General features: G+C 41.2%; 1 protein-coding gene across 1 annotated transcript in view; it reads left to right on the forward strand.

Moving 5' to 3' along the window:
* Nucleotides 1–17979, forward strand: part of LOC147015154 (semaphorin-4C-like) — a 214071-nt gene that overhangs the window by 132592 nt on the left and 63500 nt on the right. The window lies entirely within an intron of this gene.

A 17979-nucleotide genomic window follows, 5' to 3' on the forward strand; every position in this document is an offset into this window, starting at 1 on the left:
ATTCTCGTTTCAAAAGGATGAGTTGCTAGAAGAATGCTACAACCTGGAGAGACCTATGAAGGGATTAAAAAGCAGAGGTAGCAATATCTGATGAGAGAGCAGCCAGCCTTGTGTTTCTGCTTCTTTGTTGGAACGCCCATGTTTTTGAGAGCATTGGATTCCATTGATCTATCGACAAAGACCGTGCCTGTTATGAGACATTCAGAGCTGCTATGACTGAGAATGGCCAGTCTGCGGATGGCTTTGGAGGCCAGCTTTGATGTATGGTCGCCCAGGAGAATGTATTAGCTGATGCTGAGATCCAGAAGTTTAAATACTGAACTTCTTCCATTTGTTGCCTGTGGAAATATCCACGGAGAGAGACGAGGTGAAAAAGTGAATTTTTTTTTTCTGGATTGAAAGACGTGTTCCAAGTGTCAGCATCTGATCCTTTCCTCATCAGGAGATTTGGAAGCTGCTCCTACTGCTGCCAGTCTATCTGTAGGATGTGTTATGGTATGCACAGAGGAGGTTTGAGTTTTCCCAAACTTCAGTGGGTAAGATGTGGACTTGGAGGGATGAGGTGGGTACGCAGCTTCGGAGGCAAACACCGAGTTAAGACAACTTGCCTTGTGTCATGCTGAGTCAGCAATGATACAATTGAAGGAATTTGAGGGTCAAACACACACCGAGACAGACTTCATATAATGCTACCAGGAATTTGAAGAAGGAAGCAGGTTGGAGGGTTCAGCTCTATGCCTGGTGTTGGCTTAATGGTTAGGGTGGTGCGCTTGGGATCCTAGGATCCTGAGTTCAAATCTCATTCACCTGTTGAATTAATACCAGGTGGGGTTGACTCTGCCTGTCATCTTTCCGAGGTCGGCAAAATGAGTGCCAGCTTGCTGGTATCCTGTGTCGGGGTGGCGACCCGTCCAGGATTGTGCTCAATAGCCAAAGAGACTGCTTCGGCAGCACCAACGCTCTGCACGGAGTATGATCCCAATGGATGGATGGATGGGTTCAGTTATAAGCCTTGTCACGTGATGTTTTCTTGCTCCCTTGAGGGTGCACACGCTTGTTGCGAGCCTTTCAAAATGCCATGAGGCTGCACTGTTGTCAGTTTTCCACCCGATTGCATCACTTTCTATTTTTGCCACCTTGTTGCAATGAAAGATGTTATTGCACCAAATATTGAGCCTATAACTTGTATGATTATTCCAACACTCATCCGCATTTGCCCTGTCCAAACATTGAAGCGCATCATCTGCACGTACACACACCACCTTGTGTGAAAAGAGCTTTTCATTCTTGATTGCATCATAATCTGCTTGTGTCATATGCTAAGTCCTAGAGCATCCTGTTGTGATGAGAAATATGCTGGAGGATTGCACAAGTATGATGACAGGCTCATGAGTAGAGCAGACGTTGAGGCCGGTCAAGCACCTCTCGACCTTATTTAAAACGGGAGTTCCGGGGAATCGATGGAAAAAGTCCGCGTATCGCGTGAACTCTTTGTTTGCCGTGCTTTATAAAGAACCCCTCATGCAAGGGGGTACCAAAGCTGTCATTTCTTATCAATCATATGGATGAGAATAATTTGTTTGCGAGGTACGATGGTCTTCAAGATTGGTGGAATTTGCCAAGTCACTCGAGAGAAGAACTTCTTGGCTTATTGTGGAATTAATTTTCTGGCTGTGTCATAAATGTAGTGCAAAATATTTCATTCTCTCTTTTACTAACCTTGTGAGGATTGGACCATTTGTTGGTCGCTATGGGCTCGCGCCAAATCTGTCAGCATCTATTGTGACCATACTCTGTGCAGAGCGTTGGTGCTGCCGAAGCAGTCTCCTTGGCTATCGAGCACAATCCTGGATGGGTCGCCACTCCGACACAGAATACCAGCAAGCTGGCACTCATTTTCCCGACCTCGGAAGGATGACAGGCAGAGTCAACCCCACCTAGTATTAATTCAACTGCCAAGGGGGATTTGAACTTAGAATCCTCAGATCCACCTCCCCCCCAACACCTCTAACTTGCCATCTTCCCAATCTTAAATGTCTCAACTTTGGTAACATTTTTGTGGAGTGGTGACAGATCTGCACTAACTGGAGAAGTGGCCCTGTTCTCTAATTTCGAGCATGCACGTCGAATAGTTTAGTCTTACCTGCATTACAAAGGCTCGTCGGGATTGTAAGGAGAGGTACATCTGATCTGGGGTGGAGTGCAGTGGTTGCAGGCACAAATGTCGAGGGTTTTGCGTCACCAAAGTTGTATTGGAAGCTCACTACCTGTGCTTTAAAATCAAGTTTAACAAAAAACAATCCACAGTGCTGCTGTAATGAGCGAGGATGTGCTGCAGGTCTTCTCTTGCCTTTGATAGTGGTAATTACTGGATGTGCTGTCGGTAAATGCAGAGTAGTCCAGTGTGCTAAACAACTACCTGACATGCCTAATAGACCAGAAAGAGTTTGTGCATATGAAGCTGTGCTGAAGATGTTGTTTTGAAAAGATTTTTCACCTTGTGTAATAGTTGGTTTTGAGAACCTAAACATGAAACTTTTTCTTTTATTTTTAATGGAACCCGGAAGCCACGTGATTTATTCAAGGTAAGCACCAACTTGGTGAAGGCAGCCAAATATTTTGGGGAACGTGGGATTTTCCCAAAGATTGAGAAATCCCAAGTTTACTGCTGTAAAATTCAGCTTTCTCAACACCTGTTTGAGAAAATCCATTGTTGCCTAATCTCTGTTGATGCGGTCCATCACTCGTCTTTACTGAGACGATGCTGATGTAATGCTTCTTCATCGCTGCTCGTCTTTACCGAGTTGGTGCGACTTCATGGCTAGTCGTTTGCACGAGATGGTTATTTCGTATGTAGCCTGTGGCTGCTGGTTGCATCATTTCCTGGAAAGCGTGGCTGTGCCGCCGATGCAGTGCTATTGTTACCAGTACACTGGTACTCATTTTACCAACCTCAGACGGATGACAGGTTGATTCAACCCACATGGTGTTATTTTAACGCGAGGAGAGCAGGGGCTCTAACTCAAGACCCTAAGATCTTAAGCCAGCCATCTAACCATTAATCCAACACCAGGCTACTAAGATGGTGCTACTTCATCACGAGTCTTTACCAAGACGGAACACTAGTCTTTACCAATATAGTGCTTCTTAATTGCTAGTCTTGACAAAAATGGTGCTGGTTCATTGCTGGTCTTTGCGAGACTACCATTCCTTGTAATATTTGATGTATACCAATTATTGATCTTGATGAAGAAAAGAGAACATTTTTAGTCCAGGAGCTAGGTGACTTTTATTCAACATGGAAGGTGCAGATGTTTAAGGGTGCCAGTGGTGTAGAGTAGGGTTGGCAGATCCCAGAAACCCAATTGTTAAGTTACGCCAGTTGTGGGTGTGGGAGGTGGCGCCACCCAAATCCAAGATGGCTGTTTTGGTATAGGCTAAAACCAATATTGTCATACATCAAGTAATACTAGGCCGATTCCAATGATTTTGGTATACTTTCTCATAGTTTTTGGTTTGCCCAATCTAATGAAGAGGATGTCATCATCATCCAAAGTCAATGTCATGAGATAAAGGTCAATATTTTGGCCAATTTTAATGCTGTTTGACCTTGACCCCTTGATTCAAGGTCAAATCTGATGACATGAAATGATTCCCCATACATGATTTCCTATTAGTGCCTAATACATGCCTAAGCCCTCAGACAAGTATTTAAAACATTACAGGGACTATTTAAAAAATGGGGGAGGGGGGACCCACTCCTAGAAATGGAGGAATTCCCCCTTTAGTCCAAAAATAGTCAAATTTCCGATCTATTTTGCACTAGATTTCTTATTTCCTCATAAAAACATTCCATTTTGTTAGTTATAGATGTTCTTGGTACTGACCAAAAACTGTGATATTGACCTTTATCTCATGACATTGACCTTGGATGATAATGACACTCTCTCCATTAGATTGGGCATACCCAAAACTATCAGAATGCATACCAAGATCATTGGAATCGGCCTAGTATTACTTGATGTATGACAATATTGGTTTTAGCCTATACTGAAACAGCCATCTTGGATTTGGGTGGTGCCACCTACCACACCCACCACTGGCGCAACTTAACAATCGGGTTTCTGGGATCTGCCAACCCTACTCTACACCACTGGCACCCTAAAACATCTGCACCTTCCATGTTGACTAAAAGTCACCGAGCTCCTGGACTATTTGTGATTATTTGAGCTTTTTGACAATTGGACATTTGCACAGACTCTGGAAGAGACATTATCAGAGTAATTGTAACCATTTTGTTATTATCAACGCAGGTCAATTTGAAGTGACGTGGTACTGTATGCCTTAACATGTCGAATAATCTTTCAAAAAAGATTTGAGCCTTTTATGTCATTCCAAGTAAGATGTGCATTTTCTTTGTTTGCCTAACTTTTATAAACTTTTTATTTTTCTTATTGTAACTAAATAAAACCAAAATTAGGTTTATCGCTCCTCCCATGAGCCTCAACACTGTCCACCAAAAAAATTCGCAGGAAGTGAATTGGCTTTGTGGAAGCTTTTGTTTTTCTCTCTCGATTTTTGTTTATCCTCGAAATTCACTCCACAATGGCCGAATGTTAGTCACACAACAACAGGCTTACTTGGCAGTCACAGTTGGTTGAACATGATGTCAAAGCACAAATGAAATGATCTGTTGTGTCATTTTTGATCGAGTTCAATCTAGATAAGGTGCCAGCATCGCGTGTTGACTACATGGGCGCGTTTGTGCATATGACGTTGATCTAGCATCGGCTGCGCCTTGTACCATTCAGTGAAAACGGCACACACCATTTTTAAGGTCTTTGGCATGACGTGGCCGGGGTTCGAACTGCCAACCTCCCACACTCGAATAAGACGCTCTAACCATTATACCACCAGGTTTGGCACTGACACACCAAGTCTGGTGAAGGAAAGTAAGGATTGTGTAAGAAAATCCTTTTAAGATTAAATATGCCGCTGGACAGCCATAAAGACAACATTGAGGTACGGGTATCGCCTGATTGTGTCGACACAAAGAGAAATGAAAAGTTCAGCAATAGCGGTAGTGAAGTACTGGTGGTAGTTCGTAGAGTATGGCTTATCATGTTTCGTTGAAATGTGTCGATTTTTATTTATGTTTTTTTCCTGATCGTCTCCATTAAAATGTGCTAATCAATATGGCTTTTGTTTTCTTGGGATGATTTTACCTCCGCCACCAAAGGTGAAGGAGGTTATGTTTTCACCCCCTTTCTGTCTGTTTGTTTGTTTGTTTGTGTTCAGGATATCTCAAAAAAGTTGTGGACGGATCCAGATGAAATTTTGTGGCAAGGATGAACTAATTGGATTTTGGTGAAGATCCAGATCCGACTACTCAAATTTTTTAAGTGATTCTTCACCATTGAGAGATTGGGCCAAAAACGATACATAGCATGATATGTCAAAAATGTATTGGGCCCGATATGTTCTCGTGGATCAGGCATTATGTGGTGTAGGTATGCGCTCTACCGAGCGCCGTTCTAGTTTTAAAATGAGACGTCAATGACAGTGGATGTAGATGTGTACTTTGTAAGTAGGTCATGGGAGATTGAGATGTGCTAAAAGCTACAACCAACCACAAGCCATGCTGAATTGTCAGCAATTTTCATCCAAATATAATTATTGTGTTGGAGAGCTACAATGCGAAGATTTGTTAAAACGCATCTGTTTAACCCCCCCCCCCCAACCACCCCTCCACCCCCCTCCCATCTCATCGGATGGTGCAGAGGCAGCACAATTTCCTTTGAGCTGTCTAGCCTAGGTTAAATTCCAGAGCTGACTATATACTGTCTGATTGGTACATCGCAAGAATGGCATCATATATTCTGCTGTCCTTCTGATGAACGTTAAACTGAGGACCCGTCTGCCAGCATTAGTTGGTGGACGTTATAGATCCCATGATGTCTTTCACAAATAGTGGGTGAGTTGTTGCCAGCACCCTGAACAAATTGTAAATTCCTGCCACCTTCAGTCGAATGTCAGACATGGCCATAAAGTTTGTGAAAGATTGGGGCCAAACCCTTTCTCCAGTCCATCCCACATCAAGATGGCAATAATTACAGATGGAAAAACAGTAGTAGATCTGTTTAATCCCCCCCCCAATGGCCTTCAATAATTAAATATATAAGTTTCAATATGTATGAATTATGACGTCCTACGATACAGAATAAAGCAAGTCTGTGTTTGTCTGTGCCTGGTAATCATAGAAAAAAACAAAACCACTGTTGGGCCAAACTCCACCAAATTTTTAAAAATTTGGATTTTCAAATTGGCCAATCAGGCAGATTTGATTAGAATCCCCTGGAGAACAAATGTGCCAAATTTGATGCTTGTATCATCATTTGCACGATTCCTCTCAAAAATTGCTGTAATCTGCCCCACTACTGGGGGGTATCCAGGATCAGGTCATGTGCACAAAAAAATCTCACCCCCCTCACCCACTCACCCCGCACGCTCCCTGCAAGGTGGGGAGACGACGTATGATGTTTGCCTGGACATGTGGCACAATGCAAGGCCCGTCAAGCCTGCACAATGGTTGCCAACTTATGGCAGCTTTGTCCGTGTTCTATCGTTTTTAAATGCTGAGAAACGGCAACGATGGAAGCAGCACGTACCATTCCTGTAGCCTTTGGTACGACTCGACTATGGTTTGAACCATCGACCTCCCAGGATCTTTATTTTGCTGGAAGGCGAATCACTGACTGATGAGCCGTACAGGATTCAGGGAGGAATGGCAGGATGGATCACAAACTTCCTGTCCTTGTCAACAGTCAGAGAGCCATATATTTTGTGTAAGTCGCAATTTAATTTCCCTGATATACTTCTCCACAATGATGCACTGGGAGGTGATGTGAATTGTCAATGATTGTTCTAGTTTGCTCTGTAAAAGAAACCGTAGTTGGTTGTTGCTGAACAATTCAGACTACGATTTGCCTGGAAAGGGCAAAACTCTCAGGCTGTGCTCATCCCATTGTTTGTGGTTGCATTTCAATTTCCTGCTTTGATTTGGGTAGCTCATCTCCTCAATGGATTTCAAGCAGCTAAATTTCCATTGGAATGGCTTACATGTTCGTTGAGATGACAAAGAGTTGCATTTTAAGATGGCTTGCACTTCCATTGAGATGGCTTAAATTTACATTGAGATGGCTTACATTTACATTGAGATAGCTAATACTTCCATTGAGATATCCAAGACGTCCACTGAGATGGCCAAGACTTGCATTGAGATGGCTTACATTTCCATGAGATGAATTGCATTTCCATTGAGATGGCTTAAACTTCCATTCAGACAACCAAGACTGACATGGAATTGAATTACACATCCATTGAGATGAGCAAGACTTACATTGAGATGGCTTACATTTCGATTGAGATGACCAAGACTTGTATTAAGATGACCAAGACTTACATTGAGATGACAAAGACTTCCATTCATTAAGCTGAATTACATATCCATTGAGATGACAAAGACTTCCAATGAGATGACTTGCATTTACATTGAGATGAATTACGCATCCATTGAGATGGCTTAAATTTACATTGAGATGGCTTACATTTACATTGAGATGGCTTACATTTACATTGAGATGGCTTACATTTACATTGAGATGGCTTAAATTTACATTGAGATGGCTTACATTTACATTGAGATGGCTTAAATTTACATTGAGATGGCTTACAATTACATTGAGATGGCTTACATTTAAATTGAGATGGCTTAAATTTACATTGAGATGGCTTAAATTTACATTGAGATGGCTTACATTTACATTGAGATGGCCAATACTTCCATTGAGATATCGAAGACTTCCATTGATATGGCCAAGACTTCCATTGATATGGCCAAGACTTCCACTGAGATGGCCAAGACTTGCATTGAGATGGCTAACATTTCCATGAGATGAATTGCATTTCCATTGAGATGGCTTAAACTTCCATTCAGACAACCAAGACTGACATGGAATTGAATTACACTTCCATTGAGATGAGCAAGACTTACATTGAGATGGCTTACATTTCGATTGAGATGACCAAGACTTGTATTAAGATGACCAAGACTTACATTGAGATGACAAAGACTTCAAATGAGATGACTTGCATTTCCATTGAGATGGCTTACATTTACATTGAGATGAATTACACATCCATTGAGATGGCTTAAATTTACATTGAGATGGCTTACATTTACATTGAGATGAATTACGCATCCATTGAGATGGCTTAAATTTACATTGAGATGGCTTACAATTATATTGAGATGGCTTAAATTTACATTGAGATGGCCTATATTTACATTGAGATGGCTTACAATTACATTGAGATGGCTTACATTTAAATTGAGATGGCTTAAATTTACATTGAGATGGCTTAAATTTACATTGAGATGGCTTACATTTACATTGAGATGGCCAATACTTCCATTGAGATATCGAAGACTTCCATTGATATGGCCAAGACTTCCATTGATATGGCCAAGACTTCCACTGAGATGGCCAAGACTTGCATTGAGATGGCTAACATTTCCATGAGATGAATTGCATTTCCATTGAGATGGCTTAAACTTCCATTCAGACAACCAAGACTGACATGGAATTGAATTACACTTCCATTGAGATGAGCAAGACTTACATTGAGATGGCTTACATTTCGATTGAGATGACCAAGACTTGTATTAAGATGACCAAGACTTACATTGAGATGACAAAGACTTCAAATGAGATGACTTGCATTTCCATTGAGATGGCTTACATTTACATTGAGATGAATTACACATCCATTGAGATGGCTTAAATTTACATTGAGATGGCTTACATTTACATTGAGATGAATTACGCATCCATTGAGATGGCTTAAATTTACATTGAGATGGCTTACAATTATATTGAGATGGCTTAAATTTACATTGAGATGGCCTATATTTACATTGAGATGGCTTACAATTACATTGAGATGGCTTACATTTAAATTGAGATGGCTTAAATTTACATTGAGATGGCTTAAATTTACATTGAGATGGCTTACATTTACATTGAGATGGCCAATACTTCCATTGAGATATCGAAGACTTCCATTGATATGGCCAAGACTTCCATTGATATGGCCAAGACTTCCACTGAGATGGCCAAGACTTGCATTGAGATGGCTAACATTTCCATGAGATGAATTGCATTTCCATTGAGATGGCTTAAACTTCCATTCAGACAACCAAGACTGACATGGAATTGAATTACACTTCCATTGAGATGAGCAAGACTTACATTGAGATGGCTTACATTTCGATTGAGATGACCAAGACTTGTATTAAGATGACCAAGACTTACATTGAGATGACAAAGACTTCAAATGAGATGACTTGCATTTCCATTGAGATGGCTTACATTTACATTGAGATGAATTACACATCCATTGAGATGGCTTAAATTTACATTGAGATGGCTTACATTTACATTGAGATGAATTACGCATCCATTGAGATGGCTTAAATTTACATTGAGATGGCTTACAATTATATTGAGATGGCTTAAATTTACATTGAGATGGCCTATATTTACATTGAGATGGCTTACAATTATATTGAGATGGCTTAAATTTACATTGAGATGGCCTATATTTACATTGAGATGGCCAATACCTCCATTGAGATGAATTACACTTCCATTGAGATGGCCAAGACTTCCATTGAGATGGCCAAGACTTCCATTGAGATAACCATGCTGAAGCTTATCTTGCTATAATTCAGGTGACATTCACACCTCAGGTAGTTTTCGAGATCTGTGATTGACCATCTTTGATGTAATTGACAGAACCTGTTTTGCTTCACATCGATGTTTGTGACTACAGATATCTACAGGGTGGCCCGAAAGTCCCTTTACCCTGCTAAATTTCTCACACTTCTCCCCGCTGTCCCCGCCATGGTGGTGCAAGGAGAACGATGGAGTGCATACAGATACAATGACTAATTATTGTAAGTCCTGCATAACAAAACCTGTATATTAAAAGAATCTAAGAACAAATACTTTACAGGGGAGGGGTAAAGCGACTTTCAGGCCATGCTATACATCAACCACTTGACTTTAACAATACCTGGCGCTTCACCTCTCCTGTTCAGAAAACCTGGTGAGAGTGAATGATCCCCTGAGAGTTTAAATGAATTCCCTTGTTATCTTTGCCACTAAATTCCTCTCCTTTTGGAAGGACTTGTGACACCACCCACTCCCCCCCCAACCCCCAACCCTCCACCCCCTCCCAAACAATCACTACACTGGCTTGTACGACTGTGCAGTTCCTAGTGGAAGTCGTTTAATTGGAAGAGGATTCATTTTCCAACACAAGAAAGATCCAAAACAAATTTCCAATATTGTCCATCAGTATTTGGAGAACAAGGTCCCAGCCGGTGCGTTCTGAGGAAATGCTCTGTTCGGACAAACTCAGCTTCTCAAACTGTGGCTTCAGAGGGGTTTCCTGAACTATCTTTCCTTGGAATGCGTTTGAGGATTTGTGGATTTGAAGTTCTTGGTTTAATATGTCGTGCATATGACATCGCTAGATGAAGAACCCAAAATGGAAATTGATCAGGTATACGCATCTGTATATGAAAGATAAATCGTTTGGAGCACAAAGACTGCCCCCCTCCCCACCACCCTACCTGCACCAAATGATTCTGAAGCAAAAGGTAGTATGAAAATGTTGTCATGAACTGAGACATGATTTGAGGATGAGGGTACCAGTGAGGTAGTGCAGACAGTTTATTCCTGTCATTGTAGGTTTACTTGGGTTAAATATTGCAGTCGGTTCTGGGATTTTATTGAAAACCTCATTTAAGTAATGCTGGTCTCTTCCGCCCCCATTTTTTTTTTCTCGGATGCGCAAGTTGCGTCATTGCTGGGGTGCGGTTGTGACGCACTGCGCCCATAAATCATGACATGAATTTACCATACGGTTAAAGTACCAGCACGCAATGGATGACTCATTTTTAAAGGAACTGAAGGATATTTAACATTCACAGGAGTGCCAACAGATGGGACATCCGGCTTGGTATCCATTGAGCGAATGATGGAACGTTCCATGAGGCTGCAAAGTACCGGGCGAGCATTTTGTAAATGGATCTAATTGTTTCTGAAGTTAAAAGTCGCCAGTACCTGAGGGGGGCAGGTGACTTCTCGACTGTTCTGTGACCCGGTCGGTGTATGCCTGACCAAAAGGTGCTCGATGAGTATGGATGGGAAAACCTGTTTGTAGTTGGACACCTCCAGCCTCATGACTTTTTGTTTTGGATGCAAAGTCGAGGCTCATGGAACAGCGAGAACTGAGAATGGATCAGGACGTAATAGATCAAAAGGAACAGTAGAAAGATAAAGGGGGGGACACACCAATAGCAGTGTTGAGGGATGAAATAGAGGGAGACTTGGAGTAATTAGGGATGTGAGGAGGAATGAGGGGGTGGAGAAGGACACACTTTGTTGACAAGATGTGTGCAGTTCTGGTCACCACAGTTCCAGAAGGACGTAGATGCCATAGTGAAGGTTCAGCGTAGGGCTACTAGATTGATTCCGGGCCTAGCTAGACTCTGCTATGAGGAGCGGATGAAGGAGCCAAGGCTTTATTCACGAGGAAGTCGGCGGGTTCGAGGAGCTATGATGGAGATGTTTAAGACAATGAATAGGTATAGATAAAATAAGTGCAGATTAATTACTCAACAGAGCAGACAGTGATAGGACCAGGGGCCATAGCCTGGGAGTAAAGAAGAAGAGAGTTAAGACGGTAGTAAGGCAGGGGTCTTTCACTCAGGGAGTAGTTAATGCATGGAATGGTCTTCCTGGAAAAGTAGTGGCAGCAGAAACAGGAGATAAGTTTAAATTATAATTAGATAGGTACTTGGAAGTTATGGAGATAGAGGGGTATGGGGATGTTGACAGGACTTTGATGTAGTTTGATAGGTGATTGTGTGTGTGTGTGTGTGTGTGTGTGTGTGTGTGTGTGTGTGTGTGTGTGTGTGTGTGTGTGTGTGTGTGTGTGTGTGTGTGTGTGTGTGTGTGTGTGTGTGTACGGAGTACTGTTGGTGGGGGTCTTGTCAAAGGGGGTTGTGTGGTTGATGTGTGTTTTTATCCAAGCCCATGCCCCCTCCCCTGAGGGGTGGGGGGGAGGGGTAATCCCCCTTGATTACTCTTGGCCGGTAATCAAACACAGAAACTACAAAAACAAAAAATGAAAATAAATAAATAATAATAAATAAATAAAATAATTAAAAAAATTAATTAATCCCTATAAAGATGGATACAGGAACAAAGGATATTTGGAGGGAGGTTGGTTAATGGGGGAAGAAAATATCATGATTTTGCATGGGGAATGATCTGGGATGGTGATGAACAGTTGTCTGGAAGACCTGGAGGGAAGAATCGAAAAATGGATGAGCAACCAGCACGTTTCGAAAAAAAAATGAATCTTCCAACTCCTCCATGAGCTTCTACTTTGAAAAAAAAAATCCCCAAAACTTCGACTTTTTGCATTGCTTGTAATCTGGACCATGCTGAACCTTGCTGTGCACTCGCTACTTGCATGACGTTGGTGACGTGTTTCATTTTGCCTCTTCGCCGGCTCATCATGGTTTGTCTTTTGATGCACCATTTGATTTCCTTTCAATGACTAAGGTGATGATTTTAAGTTCTCAGTTCATTGGAGGGAGACAACTGTGAAGACGTGGGATCTCTACAGGGCGTTATCAAGGACCATTACACCAAAGTAGCAATGTGTAAGGGTTACACTGATTTGATTTACATAAGTATATAAAAACTCTCGTCTTGTATACAGACAACCATGATGAGGGCTTTGTAGAATTCCAAACGGTACGATACTCAGGGAGAGATAAAACGTGCTGTTTACAAAACCGTTTTTCTATCTGTTGATCGTTTTTACCTTTTCACAACTGAGTGGAGTACCCAGCCTCAGGGTGGCTGGAGATGACTCATTATCTGCTGAAAAAAGTGTAGTCTGTACATTGCAAGAAGACTCCATAGATGTTCGTGTGATGTGCACCTAAAAGTGTTTAACATTGGTGGAAAGGTTGAATGGCTCTTAAGGGGTATAAGGTATCTGAAGGTCATCTTCATCCCCCATATCCAACAGCAGTTAGGGTCTAAAGCAGGGGTCTCCAACCTTTTTGGGCAGAGGGCCACAAAACCAAATTGGTGAGGGGCGGAGGGCCGCACCCAAAAAAAAGGACGCTAAATTCCGAAAAAAAATATATATAATTAATATGTGGAAATTTAAACAAAAATTAGTGCTGAATATATTTTTCTTGCCAACGAATATGATAAATTAATAATCGTGTTAAAAACACATGTGTGTAATATGAATCAAAATCATAATAAAAATTACAGAACGCTTTGATCATTGACCCTGACAAATTGGCAGTATCGCGGGCCGCATTGTAATGGAAACTTAATATGGCACCGCGGGCCGCATAAATCCGTCTGAGCGGCCGCATGTGGCCCGCGGGCCACAGGTTGGAGACCCCTGGTATAAAGGGGTCTTGAGGGGTTTAAAAGGGTTTAACGGGATTTTATAATGCTATTTATTCAATTTTTTATTTTTCGATATCCTATTGTATAGATATTGAAATATCATGTAATCCGGTTGGTCGTCGGAACTCTAATGAAAGGGTGACAATTCTAATTTGTCTCATCCATACAGTACATAATAGGAGTTTCCCATGCTATGTATGGTCCTTGGTCTCAGAGTAGTTGTACCGGACAAAGTGATGGGACTGCTCCACCACAATGGAGAACAAGATATCTGCGATCACAAAGTGATCACCAAGGATAAGCATCCCCTAATCAGTGAGGCTTACCCTTGGCGATTGTCCACGACTTACTCTTGGCCGGCAATCAATAATGGCCATATGTTTTTTTGGGTTTTTTTTCAGACACCATATGACCTTGACCTTCAACATTTAGGGAGAGAGTGTAAATGAAAAAAATTTGTCCCCATCTACAGTCTACCCATAAAACTCAACGTCATGAAAATCGGAGGAAAATTATTCAAGTTGTGATCAAAGAGGCGTTTTTTTGTTAATTATGTCACGATCCGAAAAACGTAGGTCAAGGACATCAACCAACTAACAGATGCACAACTTCAGTGCAGGTAAACTATCATGATGCAAGGACATCTTGAAAGGCTACATGGTCTTTGAGATGCCGCATTGGCAAAATTGTGCGATGACAAAAAAAACTTCTTTTTTTGTAGACCACCATTTTGTAGACCTTGACCTTTAACCTGCAGGAGTGTTATGTAAATGAAACGTAACTGCGCCTTGCTTTGGCTATCTATGGTGGGCAATTTATTTCCGATTGGACAAACTTTAGTCGAGTTATGGTGAAAAATGTTTAAATGTCTATAATTGGGTCATGGCCTTAAAAAAATATATAATTGTCAACCCCGTATACTTTCTGTTCACATTATTGATGCAAAATTTCATTCCGAAAGTCCCAGCTGGCTCCGAGATACAGCTCGGAAATTGGGAGTGCAGGAAGGACTTTTATTTATTTTTTATTTTTACAAATGGTGGTTTAGTACTCCTGAAGATCGAAGATACTCAGTGGTACAATTTAAATTGTACAGTAATTGTAGAAACAAACCCGATAACAATACTTCCTCCATCCTATAGGGGAATATTTAAATTACCCAACTGATACGACCGATGAGAAATTCAAAACAACAAATATTTTCGAATTTTATTTTTTTAAATGATTTTGAAAAATGTTTCCTTAAAAACCTAAGTAAGGGACCCCCTGAGTATACCTTGAAAATTTGGTGTCGATCGACCTAAAGATCTCGGAGTAGTCAACAGATATAAAGACATGCAGACACTTTTACTTTTCCTTCTAAAAATAGAGAAGATATTTTGACTTCCTTTGGATGTACTCATGATCATAAAATATTATATGCTCTTCCACCAGAGAAAATCATCCGAAATCATTGCAGCACATTACAACCAGAGGACTCTCCCATCTGACGTCACTAATCTGTGGTGCGCAGTACCATTTGGTGCGGAACAGCACGGGTTCACTTGGGGTGCAAAAATGGCACAAACAGACCGAATACCACGTATAAGTAATTTTAATTTTTTTTTTAATTTTGTGACTCGGCAAGAGTGTATTACATGTTTTCATGCAGTATTCACAATCTCGTTCAGGGTTGAGCCCCCAACAGGACATCAGCCTCACTGGGGGGTTTATATCGTGGGTCCTGCCCATCCGTCCGTGTGTCCATCCAGAGCTTCTGCTCAAAAATGACTAAACACATTTTTCGTATTGGCAAAATGTATGCAATACTATCTGGGCATGAAGCACGTCAAATGATTTTGGGATTGGAGCCAAAGGTGGTCATGGGACACACTATTTTATTTCCAAATTTGGGCAATTAAATAAAAAAAATACGTGAGAATATCGTACAGGATTGCTTGTACTTTCAGGAGCAATTTTTTTATAAATTTATATTCTTTTTCCGTCTCCATTACCAATCCACCACTTTCGATTACCATATTGAATTTTTTTTTGGTACACTTTATCATCACCGTTGCCGACAAACCACCGGAAAAAAATTATTTATATAATTTTTACCTTTGTATAGGGTGTCCCAAAAGTCATGTAGTGATCTGTCTGTAGGCTCACTGCGCTTGAACAATTGAATTTCCATTTGTATTAAAGTACCGTTCAACAAGTGCAGCATGATCTTGATCTTGTTCTTGTTCTGTCCATCTATTCATGGTAAATCTTCAGGGTTAGAGCATCAATCTGGAAAAAAAAATCACTGTTATAGGCATTAGCATTTACATAATTTTCAAAATCGCCACACTACCTTTGGGATAGTGTGCGTGCGCGTTCGTGCGTGCGTGCGTGCTTGCGCGTGCGTGCGAACAGTGTCGATATAGAGTCTACACCCACTTTCAAAATTTTCATCTTTTGTTGCCTTATAGCCTGGAATTAAATTCCATTAAATCAGACTTTTTCCACCTATATTTACACATCATAACGCACAACTTAAAAGTGAAAAACAAATTTTACAAATTTTCGACAATTAATAAAAAATACAAACTAGAATATCTTGGTTGGATAAGTGTCCAGCCCCGTGAGTTAATACTTGGTGGAAGCACCTGTGACAGCAATTACAGCTGTGAGTCTGTTGGGATAGGTCTCTGCCAATGTCACACACCTTGATTGGGCAATATTTGCCCATTCTTCTGTACAAAACTGTTCAAGCTCAGTCAAGTTGTGTGGGGAGTGTTGATGGACAGCAATCTTCAAGTCATGCCACAGATTTTCGATTGTATTTAAGTTGGAGCCCTGACTGGGCCACTCAAGGACATTTATCTTTTTGTTCTTTAGCTACTCCAGTGTAGCTTTGGCTGTGTGTTTCGGGTCGTTGTCATGATGAAAGTTGAACTTCTGTCCCAATTTGAGCTTTCTTGCAGAGGGCAGCATGTTTTCCTCCAGGATTTTTCTGTATTTTGCTCCATCCATTTTCCCTTCTATCTTGGTATGTGCCCCAGTCCCTGCTGATGAGAAACATCCCCATAACATGATGCTGCCACCACCATGCTTCATAGTACGGGTGGTGTTCTTTGGATGATGTGCTGTGTTGGGTTTGTGCCAAGCGTAACGTTTTGCATTTATGCCAAAAAGTTCCATCTTGGTTTCATCAGATCATAAAACTTTTTTCCACACTGCTTCAGAATCTCCAGAGTGTTTTTTGCATACCTCAAATGAGACTCATGGTGGGCTTCTTTGAGAAACAGCTTCCTTCTTGCCACCCTCCCGTATCGGCCAGACTTTTGGAGTGCTTGGGATATTGTTGTCACATGTATATAGTGACCAGTCATTGCCATAAAGGACTGTAGCTCTTTCAAAGTTGCCAATGGCCTCTTTGTGGCCTCTCTGATCAGTATTCTTCTTGCTTAGCCATCCATTTTGGAGGGGCGGCCTGATCTTGGCAGGGTCTTGGTCTTGATGGTACCATCCACCTTCCACTTCTTAATGATTGTCTTGACTGTGCTCCAAGGGATAGTGAAGGCCTTGAAAATATTTTATACCCATCCCCTGATGTGTGACTTTCCACAACTTTATCCTGGAGGTCTTTTGAAAACTCCTTGTTTCTCATGGTTGAGTCTTTGCCATGAACTGCACCACCCAGCAGAGGAAATCTACAAGAACAGCTGATTTTATTCTGAAATAATCAGAATCACTCTAATTTAACACAGGTGGAAGCCAATTAACTTGATGTGTGATTTTGAAGGTGATTAGTGACACCTGAGCTAATTTACAATTGCTATTATAAGGGTGGTGGACACTTCTCCAACCCAAGGTATTCTAGTTTTGTATTTTTAATTAATTTTCTGAAATTTGTAGAATTTGTTTTTCACTCGGAAGTTGTGGGTTACGATATGTAAATAAGGGTGGAAAAAGTTTAATTCAATGCAATTTAATTCCAGGGTATAAGGCAACAAAATGTTAACATTTGAAAGGGAGTGTAGACTTTCTATAGGCACTGTATATGTACTTCTCTCAACTCTTCATCCACTTGTATTCCTTCTCTCACAACCTTTTCTACCCTTTTCCTGACTTCCCTTCACTCCTCCGCCCCTTCCCATATTTCCCTTCACTGATTTCCTACTCTACACTTCCATGCATAACCGAGCTGTTCTCTTTACCCATTCATCTACTCCCTCATACCTTTTCCAGCTACTTCCTCCTTTACCTACTTCCCCTTCTATTGATTTATGCACTCCTCTGTTTACCTATTCACCCACTTCCCGAATAATCTGCCCTGAGTCTACTTCAAATTTTGCTCTCATGCAGAGAATACAGTATCGTGTTGTAATGTTTCCTGCACTTTAATGTTAAAATACAACTTGACCATAACAGTTCCAAC

The sequence above is a fragment of the Eptatretus burgeri genome, chromosome 12 (genome assembly GCF_056783735.1).
Source record: "Eptatretus burgeri isolate ZD-2024b chromosome 12, Ebu_testis_v1, whole genome shotgun sequence".
Classification (NCBI taxonomy): Eukaryota; Metazoa; Chordata; class Myxini; order Myxiniformes; family Myxinidae; genus Eptatretus; species Eptatretus burgeri.